Source organism: Lissotriton helveticus, chromosome 10, assembly GCF_964261635.1.
Source record: "Lissotriton helveticus chromosome 10, aLisHel1.1, whole genome shotgun sequence".
In the NCBI taxonomy this organism is placed as follows: Eukaryota; Metazoa; Chordata; class Amphibia; order Caudata; family Salamandridae; genus Lissotriton; species Lissotriton helveticus.
Genome location: NC_136071.1, coordinates 413,505,448 through 413,522,509, shown reverse-complemented (window position 1 = coordinate 413,522,509; position 17,062 = coordinate 413,505,448). Strand labels below are relative to the sequence as shown.

Below are 17,062 nucleotides of genomic sequence, written 5' to 3'. Positions count from 1 at the left end.
GTAATCCAGCCCCCTAGATTGGTATAAGATTGGGAGCAGTGCCAATGCACTTCAGATTATCCTGATGAAACATAAGAAACAAAACTCTGGACCCTTCGACATCCTACTCAACGTAGAAGACTGAAGAATCTCCCTTGTGGTCAAGGAGTGACCACCCTGTGCAAACAGGCACCATCCAGACCTCGACATCTGCTTTGTTGCAGTTCCCGCCAGAACTCGAGCGACAGAAATCAACGAGATCAAGCTTGCCTGCCTTCTTACAGCCCGATCCACAGTCCCTGCAGAGCTGAGACCCGTGGACATGACCGGAAGCGTGGGGCACGCCATCTTGAAAAGACCACGAGACACTGACCGTGCAGCCCACGAGTGACCCTCGAAGCTGTACACCGGGATTTGAGAAGCCCCAACCCTGAGCCATTCTTGCACCGAAGTTCACCCCTCTACACTCGACGAGTGCTGCGTGGGGCCCTTCTGCTACTTTTGGCTCAACGCATTGGCATGGTCACTTGCCAGCCAGCTTGTGGCCCCTGTGCCAACGAAACTTGAAATACGACTTGTGATTCTGATTGCTCCAGATTTACACCAGCTCCCCTGAAAAGGAGCCCCCACTCTGACCCTCCTGGTCCGAGTGAGAAGCAATCTTCCAGTTCCGCATGGATTGCTTTTGCCAAGTGTTGTTTGCTTCAATCTTGAAGCCGACAGCGCCGACGGTGAGAGCCTACGTGGGACAGATCGTGACCCGCTCCTGGATGTCGCAGATGCCCCAGAGCCCACGTGACAGCGGAGAGAAGCTCCTCGACAACCACCTGATTGCGCCCGACATTGCCTGGTTCCGTCCTGGTTCCACCCTGGTCACTGCTGAGTGACCCAGACTCTGTCCCCTCTGCTTTCAGGTACTTTTCGACTTGGGTCCACCCTTGGATCCCACCGGACACTTCTCCTTCATATCGCCTGCAGCCTCTTCAGCTTCAAGCACCAAGAACCTGCATGACGAAACCCGACGCCACTTCGACCCTATGCACCCGCTTCCTGTGGGTGAGGTAACATTGCAACGCCGGTGTTCCCACACTGGTACACACCTCTAGGGCCTGTGTCTAAAGTTTTGTCTTTCTAGGTTCAGCGGAAGTGTCCTTAAACTCTACTTTTGTAACTTTTACGCACCATTGACTAACATTGGTGCATGCTTGCGCTTTCAGCGCTGCACCCGAATCCCGCGGGCTTTTCCCGACTTCAGCATTGCTTGTCCCGACTGCTCCCAGCGATTCCCTAGGCCCTAGGCCTAACCACTGATCGATTGGTATCTCTTATACCATTTTTTTAGTATATGGTCTGAGTGGCCCCTCGCCCTCATCCATAATTGTGCAACTTTGTATGTTATACTGTGCTTTTGATTTAACGCTTGTGCCCCATTGTTCATAAAGAATACTGGGGATTATTTTAAGTAATGAATACATATATTTTTATAATATATACTTGTGTGGTGTCCTTTCATTTGATATTACAGGACTGTGATTGGTAAAACAGCTCGCTTAACACGACCTCTTGAGTTTAGCCTTTAAGGCTGCTTAGTCTATGCTACCATTAAGATAGCTTGTCTATAAGGTTGACTTACAACCAGACACCATAAGGGGTTATTTGGACTGATACAAGGTGGTTCCAGAATTGGAAACATCATATATCAGGCCAACTTATCACACCCAGGGCCAAAAAAATAGAAAAAGAAGGGGGGCTACACAGCCCCCTTCTTAAAAAAAATAATTATAAAAAAGACTGGCATTGCGCCGGAGGCCACGGCCCCTCGTTTCATCACTCTGCAAATGTGCACCCTGTTGCATTTTCAGATGGGGAACATATTCCCCTTGAATACTGGGGGTCCTGGGGGCCAACTAGCCCACCAGGAACCTCCAGTATGCACCAGGGGGCTGCGTTGCAGAGAGGTGTTCTGAGGCCATACCCCTTTTTACACCTCTCTGGAACGCAGTTATGTGGCACTTAGTGGAGGTAGCTGGTGGGCTAGTTGCACCCCAGGGACCCTCAGGATTCAAGGGGAGTTAATCCCCCAACTTAAAACATGCCACGGGCGCATTTGCACAGTGGTGAAGGGAGGGGGCTGGCCTGAGTTCACATGTGTGCAAACACACCCTGTGGCAACGGAAGTCTTTCGTTTATGTTGATTGGCAAGGTAGCACTCTAGCACTTTAAATAACATGAGAAACTCACTGGCAGGTCATGTGATCAAGGGCCCTGCAAAGCCTGAAACGCGTCAGGAGGGCCAATAACAACATTAAATAAAATAACCCTGCACCAAGAAAAGAGGAGTCCATTCCGTTATTTCTTCGATTCATGGAGAAGAAAGGAGGTATCATATATATATATAGCGTGGCTCTGCCTATGAATCTGCACCGAAAGAGAAGCGCCACGGGTCTGAGTGACGGTTGAGCCAGGAGATGTGGATATATATAGGATATATATATATATATATATATATATATATATATATATATATATATATATATATATATATATATATATATATATATATATATATATTCCGCACTTGTACTCCTGCTACCACGCCACGCCATCAATCCTCGGCTGACAAACGAGCAAGAACACGGAAGACCCAGAGTGCTGGTGAGTTTTTTATTAAACAGCACACCACGGCAGGATAACGTTTCGCCCTACACAGAGGGCTTGGTCACATGACGGCGTGGGTACCAAAGTGGGAGATGTTACTCACCACTTGCTCCTCCCACCAGCCCATGAATCTCCCATTTGGATCACACCAATATGATATTGGAGATGATGCAGATATGCCTTAAGAACAATTTTTTCATATTTGATAAGAAGATGTACAAACAGATACGAGGGACGGCGATGGGTACTTGCTTCGCCCCCAGCTTCGCCGGGCTTTTAATGGGCTGGTGGGAGGAGCAAGTGGTGAGTAACATCTCCCACTTTGGTACCCACGCCGTCCTTTGGCTACGATACATTGACGACATTTTTTGTGTCTGGAGTGGCACACGTGACCAAGCTCAGGAATTTGAGACATTCATTAACAATAATAGTCTCAATCTACAATTCACTTGTCATATGAGTCAAACACAGCTTGAATTTTTGGATGTAAACCTTATGGTTGAGGATGGGGTCCTGACTAGTTCCTTATTCCGCAAAAAAACTGCTGGGAATAGTCTCCTACATGCTGATAGCTGTCACCCTACTACACTCATAAGAAGTATACCACTCGGGGAACTAATCAGGGCGAAACCTAACTGTAGTACAGCAGAGCATTATGAACGAGAAAAACAACTAATGAAGACAAGGTTCCTGGAAAGAGGATACTCTAGTAAAGTCATTAAGCAGGCAGAAACAAAAGTAGCCCAGAGTGTTAGAGGTGACCTTCTGACCCCCAAAGAACGTCCAAGTGATGATAAAATCCGTTTCATAACCAATTATGACAGTCAGTCCTGGGAAGTAAGACGGAGTTTACATAAATTCTGGGATGTTCTAAAATTGGACAAAGATCTATGTGGAGTCATACATGATGCACCATCACTTACATACAAAAAAGCAAAATCACTTAGGGACACTTTAAGTACCACATTAATTAAAGAATGTCCCAAAGCAAATGCTATACAAGGATTTTTTCCTTGTAAAAGGTGTAAAGCATGTAAAACGAGCAGAAATTGTAAATCATTAAAGATTTCTAAAGATCAGGAGGCACACAAAATTACCAAACATTTAAGCTGTACTACTGACTATGCCATCTATGCATTACAATGTCCCTGTGACAAATTTTACATTGGTTGCACTACAAAACAAGCAAAACTCAGAGTCTTAGAACATTTGAGAGCCATTAAAAACCTTAACCACCAATACCCTGTCGCTAGACATTTCGCCGCAGAACATAATCAGAATCCCAACTTGTTACGATTCACGGTATTGGATTGTGTTGAAAATAAAGAAAGAGGTGGTAATCGATGGCTTGACTTACGAATACTGGAATCGAAATATATAATTAAATACAATACCATCGAACCCATTGGGCATAATCTCGGGGAAGAACTTGCAGTCCACCTTTATGAATAATTGGTGCATTATCCTGAAAATTGTTGTCGCATCTCTGTAGAAAATTGCAAACTTTTAAAGGAACATGATTTTAACTTGCACTTGTGAATAATATTTTTTGTAGGACACACAAGCTTAAAACATATTGTTTCTTGTTACAGGTTTTGGACTTCATGCCCACATGGGCGGAATTGAAATCATGGTTTTCTATTATGAACATTATATCCGAGATGTAAGCCCACTGGGGCGTGATTTATTCTTGTTGAAAAAAATCTGGCGTGCCACAAAAAGAACTATTGAACATTTATTCGTAATATCACCAGGACAGTGATTACGAACCAAAGTACACGCATGTATATGAAATAATATTCTAATTTTATTAGATAGGCATGCCATATATCTTTAAATTGATGGTTCGTTTATAATTTGTAAAGCCATGAAACACGTTGAACGGAAACATTGTTGCCAAAATGTAGTGTGTCTTTAATGTTTATCACCACGTGATGCATGACGAAATGCATTTCGTTTTCACTTTAAAAGAATGGCGCACTTAATTGTACTCCACCCGTGATCAAGAGGTAGGCTTACCTCGAAACGCGTAGGGGCTGTTTGTGTTTGCCAATAAACCTTGAGCACTGAAAGATGAATTTGGGCCTCGACTCTGGTATCTTTGCAAATGAGGACTATACCAGGTATTTTTACATTTGATGGTTTGGCGACCCTGCCGAGCGCCCGCCGTGCAAGCGGCAGAAGCACGCCGCTTTCCGTGTGTTGATATATATATATATATATATATATATATATATATTCACTGAAAAAACCATAGGTTATAGACCATATATAGTTAGGAATTAGCATTTAAAAAACCTTATTTTACTCACACAAAACCATTGAAATTCCATATATAGTTAGTTGCACTAACTATATATCGCGCACCCGCAATCCACTGCTGATCATGTCACATATTACATCATTCATGACATGGTCAGTGACATCACTGATGACATCACTGATGACATCTCAAATGACATCACTGATGACATCACTGATGACAACATCCAGTGACTGTATGTTTCTGTAAAGTTAAAATATGTCTTACATATTGAAGAATGAGTGGATGTATAAGTGTCTGGATGAAGGATTTAGTAGGTGCGTGACTGACTGTATGAGTGAGTGATTAAATGTGTCTCACTGAATGCATGGGTTAGTGACTAAACTGTCTTAATTTGTGCATCATTATGTCTGTTGTGATGTAAACTGCTGCATGTGTTGATCATTAGCTATACGAGAGGCTATATGTGTTATTAATTGGTTGCCCAAGTATTTCTATGGGAGATTGAGTTTGTGTGGGGGTGGCTGGAAGGTGTGTGACTCTGTGCATAGATGTGTGAGCAGTTTATTCACTAGGTGTATGAGTTCAAGAGTGCATGTGGAAACAGCTACATGGGCAGTTGACTGTGTGCATGAGTGTATTGATGAGTGAATGGATATCTCAATGCTACATGTCATAGTAAGTACATATGTAAAACACAGTACATGTGAGAGTTGGCATATATAAATAACTGTGCATGAGAGCCACTGAATGAGTGAGTGGTTGTATCGAACATTGTGAACTTGTATCAGGGATTGTATAAGAGAGTAAATATGTGTTAGTATATGTTTCAATAAGTAAGGTGTGTATAACTGTATAGTTGAGGAAATGGAGGTGAGATTGTTTCTTTGCATGACTGACTGGGTGTGTGAGTAACTCCATGGATGAGTGGCAGTGTGTGAGTGTCTGTATACACTGAGTGTATCTAAGGTTATATTAGAGTCTGAAGAGGTTTATCGTATTAGCACAAGAATGATGTCAAATGAGACGTCATCAGTGATGTCATCAGTGATGTCATTTGAGATGTCATCAGTGATGTCATCAGTGATGTCACTGACCATGTCATGAATGATGTAATATGTGACATGATCAGCAGTGGATTGCGGGTGCGCGATATATAGTTAGTGCAACTAACTATATATGGAATTTCAATGGTTTTGTGTGAGTAAAATAAGGTTTTTTAAATGCTAATTCCTAACTATATATGGTCTATAACCTATGGTTTTTTCAGTGAATTTTCAAGGTTTTGTAAATGCTAATTCCTAACTATATATGGTCTATAACCTATGGTTTTTTCAGTGAATATATATATATATAATCAACAAAACCAACAATCAATTAACATACAGCATTTGAAAAGTCTATCATTCATTTTTTATTGTGATACGCTCCCCAGTACGCTTCCCGGTTCGCGTACCGGGCGCTAACCACGAAAAAAAACAAAAAAAAATTATTTTTTTTTTGCTTAGCGGGGCCCCTTTAAAGCCTCCACATCAAACCTAGGGGGTCAGGGAGTATCTACTATGCCCCCTTAAGGTCATTTGCCCCTTCGCTTTTGACCTCCTCTTGTCTCTCGATCCTACCGAGAGACAAGATGGTGGCCGCTCCGGACTGTTTAGAATGTTGACAGACACCGGAGAGCCAATCAACTTCGCTACGCGAAGTTCCGTTACGCGTCAAGTACGCGTACCGGGGCGCTGCCTGGTCCGCGCTTACAGATATATATCTTTTTTTGAACGTTATTTTCTCAAAATCCACTGCAGCACATATATTGAGACCTACAAAAGGCACATCGGGCTACCAGTCCCTACAATTTTGCCAAGTTTCGTGCAAATCCATTCAGCCGTTCGGGCTAAAAGTGAGGCTAACCGCCCTATGGAAAACTCAATGTTAAAAACACGTTTTGGGACCCCCCTTTTTTCTCGGCCCCCCCTGGACCAACTCCCCCCAAATTTCCAGTGGCTGCTCAGAAACAAAATGTTCCATTTTCCAGAAAATTTCAGCCAATTCCGTCCACAAACGCCAAAGTTATTAGACATAGAATTTTCAAAAATCCCATAGGGAAAAAATCCTAACTATATATACCTACTGGCGACCGCCAGTAGGTAATATATATATATATATATATATAATATATATATCCACATCTCCTGGCTCAACCGTCACTCAGACCCGTGGCGCTTCTCTTTCGGTGCAGATTCATAGGCAGAGCCACGCCGTAAATTAAGTCCACAACATCCTTTCGGATAATTGAAAACGCACTTGCAGGAAGGTTAGATTTCCCAAATCTTTTTAATTTTCAAAACTCCCAGGCTGAAGAAACAACCAACGCAATTCGTTATCACAGATAACTTGATCACGGTTAAAATTACAAACATTCAATTCAACCAATGAAAAAAGTTTCAACAGTGGATGTGACTCGTGATGTAGATCAGGGGTTGTCTAGTGTATTCTGGGAGATGTAGTTTATTCCTAATTATGTGTTTTTTATTCATATTTTTTTGCCATTTTTTATGTGTCCAACACCCATTTATTTTAAACCACCTTTACTTTTTAGCCCCCCAAGGGAAAGTTTCAGTCCTATTTAATGACGGAATCCAAAAACAACTCAGTACAAACTTTATTTTTAGTCATCTTCATTTGTTTTGTTATGTTTCATACTGGGCATATTTACTTACTCTGCCATATTTAACAAAGGGGGGATTGGAGTCTTTCCTATTAGTTGAAAGCGGGTCCACCTTATTTTAATTCCCATGTCTGTTACTATGTCTGTTACGTGTTTTCCATTTTTAATGTTTACAAGAATTTTAAGGATCTTTCCGCTTTCTTGCAGGCATTTTACCCGCGGTGTTAAAAAGAGTAACGCCCTTCAGGGGGCTTACTTTTGAATAGTTCCTTTCAAATCCCGCTATGTTTATAATATTTTGCCTTTTTCTTTTTATCGTTATTTCCTTTTTAGTTTTGCCAAACAAATGTGTTGAATTTATGTACCTGAGTTGTGCAATACGTTTTCAGGAAAAAAGGGGAAGTTTATATTAATAGTGGTAAAAATATGTGTTTACAGTGATTTCTATATTTTATCCAGTGATTCTAAAATGTAATTAATAAGAAAGTGATAATTTCATAGAAAACAATTTAGAGGTGAACATACAACTCTTCACTTTGATTCAGGCAAAACGGAGTAAAAGTTCTGAAGTTCAGTATTTGCCTGGACTCTCTCTGCCTCAATTTCTTTTCATGATGTCTCCCTCTTTCATTGAGAGGTATTGTTTCCGCTGCATAAAAGGTCAAAGTTTTCCAGTCTCCCTCATGGTCTGTCGCCATATGCTTGGCTTTGGCATTACTTCGATCTCTGTTGACTATTGCACGTACATGCTCAATGTAGGAGAGTAGGGTCTGCTATCCTATGGTCACCCCAATTTTTGCTTTTTGCTTCACTGGTTTTCGACTTAATGTGGCTGTGGGCCTGCTAATCAGACCCACAGCCTGCTGTTCTCTCTCTAAATTCACAGACATGTACTTTAGGTACATCACCAATTTGGTACTGGACACCTTATCAGACCCTGTACAGTGCACTATAGGTGCCCAGGGCATAGGTGCATCCAAGGCCTACCAGGGGCTGCAGCATATCTTTTGCCACCCCTGGCTGGTCCTTAAATTGACACAACTGGCTGATGACGCAGCTGGGGCATGGTGGTGTAATCACCCCTTGCTTAGATATACTATACCTATGTCTAAACCTATATCTGGACACATATATACCTATCAGCCACTCCTATGGCAGGCCTTAACAATCCTGGAGGTAGAGTGCTTGGTTTTATGTGAGATGGTGCTCTAGCATGAGCTGAGCCTGTCTGCAGTGGTCGGAACCATTTCCGTACTGCTGTTCCAGTGATACTGCCATACCATAAACTCTTAAGTGCATTATAATCCTCGCGGTTAATGCTAACTTTGGTTTGGCTTTATCAAAACATGTCGTGTTTGGCGTCATACACTTTGGAATACTACCCCCTCGCCAGTTTTGGCGACGGGGGTAGCATTCCACCCTTCTAGAGGGAGAAGACATGTTACTTTACTTAAAACGCGGTTAATCCTAACCAGAGCCCCAGCATCACAAAATGGATGCTTCTGCCACAGACACGAGTCTGGCCTCCTGCTGCTGACCGAAACTCGGCCAAGGACGCTTGATCAAAGGATCTCCTGTCACAGGGAGGTGTCACACCACCCCAGACAGGAGATAGTGGATTATAGCAGCGAGGGTTGAAAGAAACTAGACACTGCCTGGGGCGCACAAGGTGTCCCGAGCAAATGCCAGCCACACCGGTTCTGGGACTCTCCAGCCCCAGTTCTGGCGGGAAGCTGGACAAAGGAAAAGGGGTGTAACCACCCCCTTCCTGGGTCCCACCCATAGGAGGGACCTAGCAGGTAATCCAGCCCCTTGATTTGGAATAAAGATAGGAGCTGTGCAAATGCACATCAGATTATCCTGACTGAAACTTATGAAACGAAACTCTGGACCCTTCGACATCCCACTCGACGTGGAAGACTGAAGAATCTCCCTTGTGGTCAAGGAGTGACCACCCTGTGCAAACAGGCACCATCCAGAACCTCGACGTTTGCTTTGTTGCAGTTCCTTCCGGAACTCGATCTACAGAGATCGACAAGAGCCAGCTTTCCTGCCTTCCAACAGCCCGATCCACAGTCTATGCAGAGCTGAGACCCGTAGAGGCGACCTGAAGCGTGGGAGCGGCCATCTTGGAAAACCACAAAGCACTGACCGTGCAGCACCCAAGGCTCCCTCGAAGCTGTGCATTGGAGTTTGAGAAGCTCGAGCCCCAAGCAGCTTTTGCACTGAAGCTCACCCCTCCACACTCGACGAGCGCTGCGTGGGGCCCTTTTGCATTTTCCTGCTTGACGCGTTGGTCCGGTCGCTTGCCCGTTGGCTAGTGGCCCCAGAACAGACAAACCTGAGAATTTACACAGCTGGTCTGGTTGCTCCAGACTGGCCCTCGCTCCTCTGAAAAGGAGCACCCGCTCTGACCTTGCTGGTCCGAGTATTAAGCCATCTTCGAATCCTGCGTGGGTTGCCTTTGCCAAGGTTTGTTGACTCCGATCCGGAAGCCGACACCGCCGACAGCGAGAGCCTTTGTGGGACAGCTCGTGATCCACTCCAGGACATCCTGGAGTGGATCACGTGGCAGCGGAGTCCACGTGGCAGCGGAGACAAGCTTCACAACATCAACCTGATTGCGCCCGACATCGCCTGGTTCCTTCCTGGTTCCTTCCTAGTCACTGGCTAGTGACCCAGACTCTGTCCCCTCTGCTCTCAGGTACTCTACATCTTCGATCCCCTCCACAGGCAACCTCCACCTATGACAAATTCAGCCACAAGGACTTGGGTGCTTTATGCACTGCAAGGGGGCTGAGAAAGGGTCACAACCCTACCATTCACATCCTGATAGCCATCCTGCAGAAGGATGATCTTGAGAAAGCTAGAATAGTTCCCTCAGGGTCAGGAGAAGGAGTAGACCCCCCAGATACTGAGAACACCACGCAGGGTGGGTTGCATTCAGTGAATACTTTTCAGACAGTGTCTGGGGCACACAAGGTGTCCCCGTGCATTTCCCAGTTCAAAATGGTTGCTGGGGCACTCATCCCCAGCTCTGGCGTGAAACTGGACAAAGGGGAAGGGGTGTAACCACCCCCTCCCCAGGTCCTCCCATAGGTGGGACTCTAGAGTTAGTCCAACCCCTAAACTTGGTATAAGTATAGGGACCCAGTCACTAAGACTAGATTACCCTGGACGAAACTCTGAAACAGAAATCTTGGACCTTCGACATTCCATTCCAGAAATCTCCCTTCGGGTCAAGGAGTGACTCCCCTGTTCAAAGAGGCCCCAAAGAAGCATCTTGCTGGTCTGCATTTTCTAGGCTCCCGCCGGATCCCGAAGAATCTGCGGCACAGGACATGGTCTTCCAGACATCTCCGAGGCTGACACGAGTCCCCAGCAAAGCTGAGACCTGTAGCTATCACGAGAGATGTGGGACAGGAACTCTTGGACATCCTGCACATTTGCTAGTGCATCAATTTGCCAAGCTTTCCTGAAGTTGTGCATTGGGCTACTTGTAGTCCAAGCCCTGAGCACCTTTTGCATAGAAGATTGTGGGCCTACACTCCACGAGTGTTCCATGGGCCCGCTTTCAGCATTTCTGCTCAAGGCTCCTTCTTGATCCCTAGTCCGTCGACTGGTGGGTCCCCACAAAGGACAATCCTTTGTTTCTTGGACTTCCCTGGTGGCTCTAGACGTGCCCTGACTCCATTCCAAAGGGTGAGTCCCTCAGACCTTGCTGGTCTGCACCGAAGCCAATCTTTCCATCTTGCATGGGTTGCTGTTGCCAAGGCTTGTTGTGTCCAATCCAGATACCAATGCTGCAGCACTTTACATCCTTTGTGGGAAAGCTTGAATCCAGCTCCTGGTTGTCGTCAACGCCGCCTGGACCTCGTGGCTGAAGAGTCAAGCTTCACCTACATCACTTGAAAGCACCGGGCATTGGCTGCCATCTTCTTGTCGCCATCCTGGTCACTGGCAAGTGACCCAGACTCTGTCCCCTCTGCTTTCAGGTTCTTCAGATCTCTGGACACTTTCCTCCTGGTCGCCTGCAGCACTTCTTTGCAGCTCTCCATTGGAAACGACGACGAAATGCGATATGAAAAGACACCTATGCACCCGGCTTCCCTGGGTGAGGTAGCACGAGTACTTTGGTGCTCCCGTGGATCTTGACTCTCGAAGGGTCCAGTACTGAAGGGGTTTTACCCTAGTCCACTCTTAAGTGTCCTTATTCTTTAAAACTGTAACTTTAACTTTCTCCATAGAAGTCAATGGTGATTTGTAGCTGTGTTTAGACACTGCACACATCCCCCGTGGGTCTCCTGCGTCCCTACCTTGGGTGGTTCCTGGTTGCCCCCAGCGGTTCTACAGGCCCTAGGCCTTGTCTCTCTGCTTAGAGCGGTAAATATAGTATATGGTTTGTGAGGCCCCTAGGGCAAAACGTATACTGTGCTAATTTACTGCGTGCTATTTAAGTTACTGTATTGTACTTTTACTTGAAGCCTCATAAAGAGACTCGAGGGGTGTGTTTAGAATAAATACATATATTTTATATATGTACCTGGTGTTATTCTCTTTTCATTCAAGATATTTTAGACTGGTAAAACAAGCTGCTTTACATTCCTTCAAGACTTAGCCTGAAGGCTGCTCTCCACAGCTACCACTAGGATAGCTTTCTATAAAGGTTGTCTAAACCTACCATTAATAAGGGTTCTATGGACTGGTGCAAGGTGCCCACTAGAATAGTGGACATCATATGCCAGGTCAACTTCTGACAATGGGGTCCTGATTAGCAGGGTTCCAGTCAGACTAAGTTGAAAGCCAGCAAAACACCAGGAAAAAAGTGGGGGTAACCATGTAGTCAGATTCCACCTTCCTAAAACGCCCATGAAACGGCTCCCGAGTGCAGAGTAAGATGGGGCAGCAATTGGCGCTGCGTTGCCTTACTCAAGATTTATGAGGTCACTCAAAGTCACTCAGAGTGGCTTTGCGTGGCTCCATAAATCTGTTTCAGAACTGTGTCTTACGCACATATCACTTTACATGGTGCAAAAGTGGTGCAAGGCCCTCATAAATATGCCTGTAGGTCTGCTTCCTACACCAAAAGTTGTGGCAAAAAGTCTGGGGGCCTCATTTATGAGGCTGTGCATCACTTTTACGCCACGGGTGCGTCACTTTTTGTGATGCACCAGTGGCGTAAAAAATGCGCCTTGTTGCGCCATATTTACAAAGTGACGCATCTAGGTAGATGCGTCACTTTGTAAACCCCTGCACCACATTATACCTGCGCCAGGTATAAAGTATGCAAGGGGGGGGCGTATTGACGCAAGAAAGGGTCGTAGAAGTGACGCAGTGAAATCTATGAGATTTCACTGCGCCACTTCTAGGACACAAATGCGTCAATTTCTTACACCTGCCTCACAGCAGGCGTAAGACTGACGCAGGCCCTTTCACATGGGGCTTGCCCCATGTGAAAGGATACATTGCTGGAGTTGCGTCACTTTTGTGACACACTTCAGCAATGCGTCACTTTTGCGCCATACAGATACGTCAGAAATACTGACGTATCTGTAACTCCTTGCGCAATGATGCGTCATACTGTAAATATGACGCATCATTGGTGTTGCAAGGAGGGCGCAGTGAAAAGTGATGCATCACTGTTTTCACGCAGGGATGCGTCACTTTTCATAAATGAGGCCCTGGGTATTTTAGTGGATCAGCAGTAGTCTCTGAGACCACAAATTAATAGTGTGGTCTCAATAGAAGTTTTTATTCTCTAGAATGTGAGGAAACTTAGGGGCATTTTTCCAAGCTCCTATTGCTGCCGGTACATCACTTTCAGTGACGTTGTGGTGGCAATGCAGGCTTTGCCTTATTTACAAGACAGCGTTAAGCCACTTAGTATGGCTTAACACTGCCTTGTAAATATGGCACTCTTTCACGCAGGACTTAGGGTGAAAGGGGAAGGGAATTGGCAATTATGAGGGCGCTCCACCGCAGCACCCATTTATTTTGACCCTGCCCCCTATTTACACGGGTGGTGTAAATGTGAGGCAGCCCCAAAATTAGGAAGAAAAAAGCCTGTTCTTACCCTGGAGAAACGAGGAGAAATGCTTTATTTCTCTTCGTTTTTGCTGTTTCTATGTGTGCGGCATTGTGCATCACATGTTGAAACAGCAAAACCCCATTCATTGTTTATGTGCAGGAAGGTGTCCCTTCTGCACATAAACAATCTTTTAAAAAAATGACACGTTGCAACTTCAATGTGTGCTGCACAATGAAGCACATATAGAAGTTCCAATTCGCCACTGGTGATTGTTTATATGCAGTAAAAAACACCTTACTGCAAATAAACAATCTTTCCCTGCAACGCAGGCACTCTTGCTCAATGGTGCAAGGGTGCCTGCGTAGGCGCTAGGCAGCTGCAATTAGCACTAGTGCAGGCTGAAACGCAGGGCTGCACCGTATTCTTGTAAATACGGTTCAGACCTGCGTTTACGGACTTGCGGAGCGTGAACGCTAAACAAGGCTAACGCCGCGCTCCGTCACTTATTTGAGAATATGCCCCTTAATTCCTAGCTATCCTTGGGAGCCATGAAAAAAAATCCGACGGCAATAATAGGTGGCCGTTCAGAATATACTAATGTTGTGTCCTGCTGGAAACATTCTAGTTGTTCTTTGTGTAAGCCTACACTAAACACCCACCCACCACTGATGTCACGAGGCACGTGACACCGATAATAAAAGGAGCCGAGCGCACGTGCTCTAGGCTCATTAACCAGCTGACCCTCTGTGTGTCCGTGTCGCAGTTATTGCCACCATGTGGGCCTAGGGCCCCACCACAACATTTGGCGACGAGGGTGCTGTGACCCCAAGAGCAGCATCCACAAGAAAAAGGGAGAGAGAATCCTGCCAGAGGGAAGGGCACCCCCAGAGGAGGGAGCGCCGGCCGCCGAGATGGCCCGTGGGGCGTGTGCCGTGCCCCGGGCCCAGACATCAAGGAGAGGGTGACCGGGAGCCCACCCCGCACCTCTCGAGCCCTGCCGGTGCTGCCCCCCGTGGGAGCACCATGAAGGAGAAAGCGGACCGGGCAGAGCCCACCTGCGCCGGCCGCAAGCATGTGGCCTCCATAGTGAAGAGCCAAAGCGGAGCCCACCCGCGTGGCTGAAGAGGCCCGTTTGCCGGAGGTGAGCCCGGGTGCTGAGAGTGGCCCCGGGGGTCGCGCATGCCAGGAGCGACCCCCCCGTATCGACTGCACACAAGCGGAGCCCACCCACTCAAAGTGAACACTATAGACATTGAAATAAGGCAGCGCCAGCGGAGCCCACCCGCGGCTTGCCTGCAGTGTCCCCCGTCCCCGCCGCGCAACGTGGGGAAGTGAGGCTGCAGCGGCGGGGGAATAAACTCTAAAGAGAATGCGGAGATCACCTGCTGGAGGCGCTGCCTTAAGTGAAGGAGGAGACGCTGCCCTCGGACCCTGATACCCCCTCTGAAGCGTAGTCTACCCGCATTAGGGAGAAGCCTGCCCCACCGGTGCAAGTGAAGCACCAGGCTCACGAGGACAGCGCCGACTCCCCCGCTGCACCGCAAGTGAGGCTGCGGTAGGGAGACAAGAGGTAGCGCGCAGCCGGCTACCTTCTCCTCCATCCTGTGCTGTGTGAGGAACCGAGGCCGGGCGGAGGAGAGGCAGAGAGAAGGAAAAGAAGACCGCGAGCATGGCAGCATTTGTGGAAGGGGCTTGCCGGTTTCAAGGCGGAGCGGTGCCTGACTACGTGTGCCCCCAAACACGAGCAGCAGAAAGGCTGCGAAAGTGAAGAGACATCCCAGGGAGGCCCGCAGCAGAACAGGAGCTACTCCAGCCGACCGGAGCCTCCGAAGTACATGGTGAGGGGCAACAGAGTGAAACACGCCCTAATCTCACCCCCACAGGAAGCCTAAACAATCTACAGGCTGAGGAGAGAAATAGCGGCATTCCCCCCCCTTGTGCAACCCGCAGCAAGGAAAGCCCGCATGCACTGCAGCCCCACTGCCTCCTAGAACAAAAGAGGAAAGGAATATTGACTTACCTGTGGCCAGCAGTGACTCCAGCCCCCCTCCTGTCCTGAACACTCCTGGACAACAGCAGGTCCTGCAAGCCCGGGACTCAAAGCATAGAGAAAAGAGAAACAACAGGAAAGAAAAGTCACCAAGAGGAGGAAGCTGCTGCTGAAGGGAATCCAGCCTACATTGCCATCTAGTGGTCACTAGGTGGTATTGCACCAAAAGAAGCACAAAGAAGCAAACAAGCACAAGACAGCACAAGGGAAAGCCTACAGAGGTAAAGCAAGACTGCAGCGACGCGAATGAAGACGGAGACCCATCATCACTGCTGAGGTGACGCCTAGTGGCCACAGGTGCTCACCACAACCGCAGGAGAGACAACATCACCACGCTGGACAGCGAGGGAGATTCACAACCGTCCACCGCAAGCAGCAAGATTCAAAGGCAACCGATGGAAGAGCGCAAGTGTACCCCAGACGCGGACGGTACAGGACAGCGCCTGACAGCAAGGAAGCCACACCCCAAAGCACGAGAAGATGTGCACGGCAAGTACCCAAGTGTTTGAAGAAGCAGAAGTGCAGCACGCACGTGGCGTAGAGCTACGACGCCAGAAGAAGATAAAGAAATGCAAGGAACAAAGCGACACTGAAGATGTACCTCGACGGTACGAAGTGAAGCACAAACTTGCAAGTGCCATGCACAGTGACGTGCAATGAAAGAGTGACGCAAGATCACCACGCCAAGAAGCTAAAGAGCCTCACCGGCAGCGCGCACGAGAAGTGCACCCACCGGAGAAGGTTCATGGAGCGGTGAAGTAACCCTCCGGAAACAGCAGAGCACACGAAGAGCGCAGAAGAAACTGCGCCAACGCAAAAGCACTGCAGCAGAAGTAAATGGCGATCCCAACGATTGCGGACAGCGAGAAGACTTACGAAGAGGAAGCTGTCCACCCCATCTGGTAGCAAAGAAGATCGCCCAAGAAGAAAAGGATGATCCGAACAGCCAGATGTGCACCCAAAGAAAAGCCGACCAGTCAAATGGTCGCCCGAGAAGGAAAAAGAGAAAAGATCGTAACGACCGGTCCAGTCACAGAAAAGTGGAGAGAAGACAGTGTCCTAAAGCCAGGACAAGACCAGAGGGAAACAGGCGGAGTGCACGCTGCTTGAAGAAGCCTGGTCAGAAAGACTAAGATAGAAAGGTGACAGCACTGTGACGTGAAAAGGAAAATGAAGAAAGAAGTCATGTGGCACGACGCCAAGAACAACATCTGGAAAAGGTGAGGAGAGGTGTGATAAGTCTACACACTTACAACAAGAAGAGGTGACACACCACAACATCGTGTACAGTGACCCACACGTTCAGGAGAACACTGATAGCACCAAGAACAGAACAGGCACCTATTCACAAGACCCCGACGACCCGTGGACGGTAGGAGAGCACAGGCCGGACCATTGGCAACACCCACCTTTGGGATC

General features: G+C 47.1%; 1 protein-coding gene across 2 annotated transcripts in view; it reads right to left on the bottom strand.

Moving 5' to 3' along the window:
* LOC144784238 (regenerating islet-derived protein 4-like) overlaps positions 1-17,062 on the bottom strand; it is an 83,701-nt gene that overhangs the window by 57,188 nt on the left and 9,451 nt on the right. Inside the window, exon 1 of one of the 2 annotated variants that reach the window (XM_078662894.1) lies at positions 15,614-15,635. The exons of the other annotated variant lie outside the window; for it this stretch is intronic. The gene's annotated coding sequence lies outside the window, so the exon portion shown is untranslated. Of the gene's footprint in view, positions 1-15,613; positions 15,636-17,062 lie in introns of those variants that run through there. 2 annotated transcript variants of the gene reach the window in all.